Here is a 9,356-nt window from a genome sequence, read left to right on the forward strand (position 1 = left end):
CATGCCACCACAGTTTTAAAGCCAGCAATGGTATTTTCAGTTAATTTCCTCCTTATTCTTTGTATTTTTTAATTTTTCTCTTCTACTAAAAAGATATACACCATGAGTTCTTTCTATAAGCACTTTACATTTCTTTTTCTAATGTACATGCATTGGCATTCTTGTGCTGTATGTGTGGTATATGCAGATTTAACTGTCTTTGGTACACAATTTTGAATCTACAGTGTATTTAATGGTTGCCAATTTATCTGTGATCTACAAAACTTACAGAAGCTTGCAATTCAATTTCCTGCTGTAATCTTATAGCTCGGTCCCTTTCCAAGAGGTCCCTGTAAATTCAAATTAATGTAGTTTGAGTTAGAAAACTTAAACCATTATGGTTATAATGAGATCAACCTGAACAATAATTAGTTATAGTACACTGCAACATTAACCTGTGAGCCTTTAGAGCATTTGAAGCCTCCTTGCCTTGGTGTATTGCTCCTACCAACTCTCTTGTAAGGCTACTTCCATTTCCTTAAAGACAGTCATCCATACCATTAATACAAAACAAGATAATTATCAGTGTTAAATTGCATAATTTAAAGTGCCACTACGACGAAAATTTTTGTCTCTGGTTTTCACATTTTTTAGTGCCAATCAAGTTAATATGGTTAGAATTGTACTATGTGATACTTTTTAGGTCGATGGAAGCAAAATACGCCTTGATATAGCTGGCCGAAATTCACAAAAAACCTGTCCACCATTACTCAGCTCGCAACCGAGAGCCAGTGACTGAACTGAGAAGCGGTTTTACACATGAGCTGGCCTGTGACGTCATATGCGCACTTTCGCATCGTGCTTCATGTGTTGTGAGAGATTCGACAGTGGAAATTCTAGGTGTTTTGTAAGATGTATTCTTCCTCGAATTCTTCTTCCAAATGGCATACAAATTTAGCCACGTTTTTAGGTTGAGCTGCCCATATGACGTCACTTCCACAAGGCTCCAACTAGTGCCAACTGTTTTTGCCACACGCGGCCATTTTTGAATTGAGTAATGGCGGGTGACCAACAACGAAAAACAAGGTTGAAATAATCATACTTCCCATGAGGATTTTGTGATTAACCTTGGCATGGTAAGTGTTTCTTACTTCTAGTTTCCAGAAGTGTAAAGAAAAGGCAATGCGAAATTTTGATCATAGTGGCACTTTAACAGAACATCATACACTTGCATTTTTTTCATTTCTTGGTTTGTTTGTTTGTTTGTAAATGTTTTTTAAAACTCCCAAATCAGAAGAAAATCAGGAGATTTGAGATTTTTCTAAATTATGATTATCAGCTACAGGATTACCATGTATGGGATACCTTTGATAGGTTACAATTTGAGTGACAAATTGGAAGCTCAGATGCCTGCACTGACCTGCTATCAAACTTCCAACTATCATCCTGTTGGAAGTTAATGTGGGGTGCATCACCCTGATCTCCACATCTTCAATTGATTGTTGAGATTGTTGATGTTTCCACAAGCTATGCAAATAAGACAGTTAATTCATTACATTACTGAGGACATGACAATGTCTCTTTTGGATGGTTCTGTTCAAAACATATTACTTTTGCATGCATTTTTGTTGAACAACTAATTTGTGTTTGTTTCCTAACTTTTGTTTTCCAAGACAATGTTGTGATTGACAAGGAGCTATGGAAAAATCTGTTTGAGGTTACATGCCTTTTGAGAGCTGACTTTTGTTGTCCAATAAACTGCTGTTTCATGGTAAAAGTGGGAAAAAATTTAAAAATGATTTCCTTGGGATACAGCTTGATAATCATGTGAGTCACCAGGAGAACCACCAGTGTCTCAACAGCTAATAATAATAATATAATAATAATAATAATAATAATAATAATAATAACAGAGGTTGGTAATCAAGCCTAAACACTTACCACTGTTATCAAAATTGCTGCCTTGAAGGGAGGCACACAGATAGCAGGTTCCCAACACATCTGATATATCCAGCAAAGCTCTGAAACGAACCAGTAGTGTCTACTATATTCAATGAACTGATGGATACAATACTACTATATGACTTGTACATCTCAGCTATTATTGAAATATGTTTAACTAGAATCACTTATCCCTAATGAAAGGAAATGCAAAGCATGACCACTGTATAATTCTTTGCTCTGATTGTTATGAAGTTATATTGCAGAAATTTATAGGAGGTGTACCTTAAGGTATCCATGGCCTTTTGCGAAGCTTTGTAGCGGATGAGCACCAAAGGAATACAGTCCTGGTGGCACTGCTTTCTCATCTGAGTTCATTTTTTGGATAATAAGATTTTTTAAAATGTTATAATAATAATTGCTTTTAATTGTATAAATGCACATTTGTCTTTCCCCTCCAAACATTATCATGCAGAACCTCTAATTTCATAAGACATGCATTTCATTTCAGTGTATTTTGATGTATGTAACCTTCAACTAGTGATGACTCATCTGTATAATTTAGGGAATGGGAAGAATTGATTAGAAATGTCAAAACATTAGGTGACGCGTTTTATGTCACAATTCTAACACTACAATCGGACGCAAAGCGCTAAAAAAACTAAACATGAACACAAAGTTACATGTACATTTTATACAATTATGTAAAAACACTATGAACCCAAGATAGACCTCAGTCAGTTGTAATACTAAACTTGATTCTAAATTGCAACATTAGACCTTAGAATTAATGAAGTGTGAGTCCCATGAAGAAACAAGGTCATGTATACCTGTTGGCTCCTAAGAGGTTAATCCCCAGCATTTGATCAGGTTTCCCTGCAAGTTTTCTGCTGGTCATTAGTGGTGCAGGCTGGAAATAGGCACTTTGAGAAAGAATGTATATTTTCATCCAAACACAAAACCCCCTGACATATAGCAAGGTTATGAACCTGACTGCAAAACAATCTGAAGTTTCACATGTTTATGACTAGGCCAACTGTGACTTGTCCATCATAACCTGAAGAGACTTTGTACGCAACTCTTATCTAAAAATCATCCCTACAAACCTTCACACACTTACATCTCCTGCATTTATGCACAGGAATGGTAGCACTGGGGGCACATCGTGTGCTACCATTGGTTTTCTTAGAAGCTGTAAATCATAGGCTGGTCCACATCTTGGGTCTAACAGTAAGAATGTAAAATCAATTGGGCACATAACTTCTTTGCAGGACCAAATTAAGATGATTCATTTCAAGTCTTTACTTACTCGCTTCTGCACCAACCAGATGATCCACCTCCTCTTCCACTGTTCCCACTGAAAAACATTACACGTCTTTTTTTTAACTTAATCTCCATTTCTTCTATTACATTATTTTACAATATTCATGTTCAAAACCTATCATTTGAAATATAATTTGAACTAGGATTGACAAGCCAAGATTTGACCTTTAAAATTTGTATATAATTATTGGATTACACTATTACCTTCTACTGCATGTGCAGCGAAAATGTGGCCATCCATTGCCATAGGACAGCATGTGACTATTGACTCTAGGAAATTGAGAACAACTTAGGTTGAATGATTACAAAGATTCGTGCTATCTGAAAAAGAGAGAACGACGACGTTATTCATTAAATTTAAAAGACACTGTCTGATGTCGAGCCGAGTGCAGACATAGTTAAATATGGTGCAGATTAACATGAGTACTCCTTGAATGAGACAGATATTCGTAACCATAATTCTACTAGACATTGTTGTTCTTCAGTCCTGTGAACAAACGAACTTTTCCGAATACACTGTAAAAATGCATTTTCTACGTTGTAAGTTAAAGATCTCTTCAGCACTTGTACCGTGCACAAGTGAGTCAAGACGCGATTAAACTCGGGCCAGACCCCGCCACTTGCGCATCGTCGCTCGCGTGGAGCTCGCGTGTCATCCTCTCGCGGGTTGAAGCATGAAGTACCGCAACGTGCTCTATCTCCAAACTTCAGCATACTTTTCAAAATTATGTCGGAAAACTTGGTTCGAATTTTCCAGTAATCCTCGTTAAAATTTTATCGGGACTGCTGTTGCGGCTTGGACATGTCTTGTCGTTATGCAAATGTTTTTTTTTTTTCCCTAGGGCCTTTTCTAACTATGAAGATGACTTGCCCTTTTCGTTAAGAGTTATCTTACCTCGATCTAATCGCATGAACACTCTAGAGCGGCTTTTGAACATTGCCTTCATGGTATCCCCGCACATATCATCCCATGTGCCAGCCAGGGTCAACAGGTTAGAATCACTGACAGTTCGATAAAAGAGCAATCTAAAAATAAAAACGGTTAATCGCTATGTAATACATATTTATAGGCCAGAAATCTGTTACTTCCTATTAACTATTTGTCAGCTTTACCTCGACGCCTCCCTACTATTTAGATGCTGCCTGAAACCATTTAATACGATCTCTTGCAGATTGGCTGTAGTGGAATTGTTCGGAAATTCCAGCTGGGTGACTCTTCCACTACTTTCCAACACCCGCTGGATATTGGGACGCGATACCTTCAGCTGATCGCAGTAGCGTAGCAATATGAAAGAACGTTTCATACTTCTTGATCGTCTTGTCCTGTCCGTCGACATTGCTACTTGAGTACTTTATCAACAAAAACGGTCGAAATAAATTAAAAATTAAAGAGAGTCGAAGCCCTTTAAATGTACTCATCGGTAAATGACATGACATTTGAAAACTTACATCTCATAATTGCTAAATAATATTTTCTCACTTTGACGGCTATCTGGATCCATTGGGATCACATGTAGACGTTCCATTGTGAACAATCACCTTTAAATGGGCCGTTTAATAAAATAAAACTGCGATCAGTTTGGATAATAATTATTGTGATCCACATTATTGAATGCTTTTTTACGATCAAGGATGGGTCGAGAAACAAGCTCCTTTTTAGGATGCACATCATATAAAAGTTGCCACTTTCAAACGAGAACATACAATTGATAGTCTTGATATTTTAATGAATTATGATACACCGTCAGTTGTTTCCGATGAGAATTTTTATAAGTTCAATCCTGCACGTATCAACATTTTTTTTTTCCACCATCGGATGGAATATACGGTCCGGAATGCTCTATTTTAGTGCATTCCTTGTTCACCTGGCTCTTTAATTCGAGTCTCTATTCAACTTTCAATATTTTAGAAAACAATTGATTCTCGGATGGTATGGCCAAATGTCAAATTATTCAGCTTCATAGGATCGTGAAAAAGGTGTTTGAAGGGCTGTTTTGTCGCAATTTTGCAATAATTGTCACACTTTGCTATATCTATCGCACTTTGTAATAACACTTGTCGCACTTTATAATTACACTTGTCACACTTTGTAATAAAAAAGCTGTTGCACTTTGTAGTAACAGACTTTATTACATGCAATGATCCTCGCAATAGAGAGCGTTATTTATACAATAGCGAAAATCAGACCTGAAAAAAAATCAGGGCTGTACGGGATTCGAACCACTGACCTCTGCGATACTAGTGCAGCGCTCTACCAATTAAGTTAACAAGCCAACTGGGAGCAGGCCGTTAAGTTGATTCGTAATAAACCCGTGATGATAAATCACGTACAATGAATATATGAAGTTCATATATTGTGATGCACCACAGGCAGATGTAAAAACGTTTAGTTTCTTAATTAACAAAATTGATAATGTCAAAAAAACATTTCGGGTACTATGACGATCATAAAATTGTTTCATTTGCTGATGACGGATATAGTTTGCAGTTTTCAGCCATGTTCATCACTGCTGTAAACTTTTATCTTGCAGCACAATTTTTATTCATGAAATATACAGCTACTGTTGATACACCTATCAATGCCTTGCCCCAACAGGGGGAGTGTGGAAATAGGTGGTAAGAACAGACCATCTCACTTTGTAATAAACGAAAAGATGTAGCACCTTGTAATTACACTTGGTAAATGGTAGGAGGACAAACTAAGCTTGTCTCGATTGGGTTAGTAAAGTTGCTGGAAAGTCCCTCATTGAAATGCCGAAAACTTTCTAAAAAATTGTCCGGCTACCTAAATCTCAAAATTCGCCACATAAATGTTGGATACTTTTATATCAACGTTAAAATAAAACTTTAGTTTTCGTTCATCACAATAACTTTTAACAACAGTCAAGAAAAATAGCTTGGAACTTAGACAGAGCTCGGTTCGCACTGACATTGGCGAAATTGGAATTTGTTCTTGCAGTGGGGATGAAACTATTCAATGCTCCTCTTCTGTTCGTAATCTTGGAGTGATACTCGATCTCAGTGCTGATATGGAAGACCACATTAAAAAGATTTTCGAAAAATGTCATTTCCATCTAACTAATTGATATCAGTAAGATCAGTACATATTTGGATCGTGAATCTGCTTAAGCAATTATTCATCCTTTTGTGACCACTAATTTGGACTACTGTCTGTACTGCTATTTTATATGGATTACCTAAAGTTCTCTTAAACCGCCTACAGCTAGTGCAGAATAGGGCAGCGGGAATTGTAACATTTACAAAGAAGTTTGAACATATAACTCCCATTTTAATAGATAAAAATAAAAATAAATAGAATCTCAACATCAGGGTAATCCCATCAGAACTTAAAGCTCTGCCGACAATAGGAGCCCTGGTGAATAGGGTCCAAAAATAAATATAAAATAATAAAAAGTCTTATTCAATATAATATTACAGAAAATTATAATTAACGTGACTATTATAAACAACCTATCCATGATAACAAAAAAAGATTTCTTGGCTGTTTCAGTTCTAGCGCGAGGCAAATGAAGCAAATTTCCCTATCTTGTTCTGGTATTATTAGGGTTAGGGTTGGGTTTAGAGGACAATTACCAGAAATACTTTAAAAGTATGTTCGTCTCTTCTCGACTGTAATAACATTTACTGTAAGGCCATTTAAGATCCATTAAAGCTTGACCACTATCCTTAGATTTTGAAAAAATTTTGGATGCCCTTCTTTGAAAATTATCCAGAAGTCCGGCATTGCTAAAACTTTGGTGCGGCCAGACAGATAGTTTTCAAATCGGTTCAGTTCTTTGCTTTTTTCCAAAATAGCGCAGTTTCCTCAACAAAATACAATGATCTATTGTGTTGAATGCCTTACGCAAGTCCACAAAAGCTAGTCGTCAGGAACTTTGCTCTGAGAGAGTGAAGCATTAATTATTACTGTTAATAGGTTTTGTGACTATTGAAGAAGCGTCCTTTAGAAGTCTTTGTGGAATGTTATCTAAGCCCACTGCTTTGCCTGATTTAAATCGTCGGCCTTCCGACTGAACAGCAGTTTCAGAACTGTCAGTAAACAGAAAAGTAGCGTTCGTAGCTTCTGTTAAAGATGTACTTCCCGAGAGTTTCGATGCAGCATTTACAAACGATTTGCAAAGGTTGACAGCTGTATTTACGAATGTATTGTTGAAATAATTTGCGATTGAGCTCTTTTCAGTTATTACTTGACCGTCGACTTTGAGTTTTGGAGATCTTTGCTTTCGGAGGGGAGGATTTCCTTAACTGTAGTAATCTAGTAGTAGTAGATACTTTTATTTAGCTAGGGTTACTCCTACAGTTACAAAAACTGATATCCCTAGAGGCCCTTGGAGATTCACCAAGAAATATGTCCAATTTTCTCAGCTTTTTTACCAGCTCCTACTCTTTGCGTTCTTGTTCGAATAAGTTACTCCAGGACCTAAATTATGGAACAGCATACACGCATCTTTAAGAAATGCCGATTCCTTGAATTCTTTAAAAAAAGACATATGTAATTCGCCAAGCTCTTTTGATTTGTAAATATATTTCTGTTTAATTTCCATGTTTAGATAATGTAGTTGTTCGATTTTTCAGTGTTTTTAATTGCATTTTATGATACTGTTAAGCGCCTAGAGCAATTAGTGATATAGACGCTATATAGATAAAGTTTATTATTATTATCATTGTTGTTATTATTATTAGTAGTTGATAAATATTCAAGAAATTTGCATAAATTTAAGTTTTTTGACGTTTTCGCGCTTGATATGTGCTCTAAACCTATATTTTGAGCACAATCTATCATGATGTAGAAATAGATTATTATCTCTTAGGTACAGTTGAAGCGCCAAGGTTTTCCGAAAATCATCCGCACGTGACATGATCGATCGTTGCTTTTTTCACGTGTGTGTTGTTGACAGTGTAACGAAAGAGGCGATGAGACTCACTACCTCGTGTTAAGTGGTGAATTGATAGAATCTTTTACCCTGAATTTTGTTATCACCCATTTCATTTTTGTTTTTGTGCCCTTCACTTCGGCATCTCTAAGTATTTTCACAAGGTCGCCCTCTTTCCTCCTTGCGAACCGAGAACCGGCACTTTTTTACTGAAAATTTTCTTTCGCCACGTACTTCTTTCACTTCGACAAGTTCCTCTTAAAAAATTTCTCCCAGTATGCCAATCTTGGAACTCGGACACTCGTCATTGTCCATATCCCAGAAATGTGCATTTGTTTCACGAGAGAAATGGTTTAGCCTTCGTGGCGAAGATTGAAAATGACTCTCGATCAATGAGGGCATGAGAATTTCTATGGTTATTGTGAAAAGGCCACAAACAAAGTGCGAAAATTTTATTTCAAAGAACGACAGAACAAGGGGCTGCAGTTCCGCCTCTCGTTTTTGCAGCAGTAGCGGTTTCTTAGCAGTCACAAAATAAGTAGTAAAATACAGCAAATCAAGCATCCGAAGAGCATCAAGATGAATCTCATGGACATTAACAGGCTTACTGATGGTCCAGTCCTCAATGTAATAACTTGGCTACAGCGGCAGAACTTGATAGCTAGTCCTCTGAGATGCGTGCCATGCAATAGAGGAATGGAATTAGTAGAGAGAAATCCAGACCACGTAGATGGATATGTGTGGTAAGAATAGACAGTACCAATACTAAACTTTTTTAAATATCTACTTTCTATCATTGACATGCTACTAGGTAGTTTAGCATTGAAATAAGTGATCATCATAAATCGGAATTCTTCACGAGTTAGACCACTGCTTTCCCTTTTCCAATTTAAGCAAAATGACTAACAATCGATCCTTGTCTATAATTATTAAATAATTTTCTTTATAAGGAGATGCAAAGGCTGTAGAGGCAAAAAGTCTCTGAGAGAAGGCAGTTCTTTCGACGAGTTTCCCCGGATTCCTCTGAAAACTATCAGCCTTTATTCATTTGTATTAATCATTGCGCTCTCAAACAGCCTGGTGTTACAAGCTGTACCAGTAAGAAGCAAAACACGGCATAAGGATGTGAGATGATTAATATACTGCATGTCATTTTTGACAAGGTTTCTTTTTATTTCAAAAGGAGTTTGATACCATCTCATTCGATTGATTGTGGAG

The 9,356-nt window shown here is 36.7% G+C and overlaps 1 pseudogene across 1 annotated transcript in view; it reads right to left on the reverse strand.

Moving 5' to 3' along the window:
* The window catches only part of LOC148732755 (uncharacterized), an 11,025-nt pseudogene extending 6,746 nt beyond the window's left edge, over positions 1 to 4,279 (reverse strand). Inside the window, exons 1-9 of the transcript XR_016000167.1 lie at positions 3,448 to 4,279; positions 3,230 to 3,277; positions 2,751 to 3,144; positions 2,206 to 2,288; positions 1,921 to 2,000; positions 1,400 to 1,506; positions 435 to 516; positions 269 to 329; positions 1 to 82 (exon numbers count right to left, since the gene is read on the reverse strand). The exon at positions 1 to 82 is cut by the window's left edge and continues 1,173 nt beyond it. The product of XR_016000167.1 is annotated as an uncharacterized LOC148732755 (transcript). The remainder of the gene's footprint in view (positions 83 to 268; positions 330 to 434; positions 517 to 1,399; positions 1,507 to 1,920; positions 2,001 to 2,205; positions 2,289 to 2,750; positions 3,145 to 3,229; positions 3,278 to 3,447) is intronic.
* Between the last annotated feature and the right edge of the window lie 5,077 nt (positions 4,280 to 9,356).

This window comes from Stylophora pistillata, chromosome 4 (genome assembly GCF_964205215.1).
Source record: "Stylophora pistillata chromosome 4, jaStyPist1.2, whole genome shotgun sequence".
Lineage (NCBI taxonomy): Eukaryota > Metazoa > Cnidaria > Anthozoa > Scleractinia > Pocilloporidae > Stylophora > Stylophora pistillata.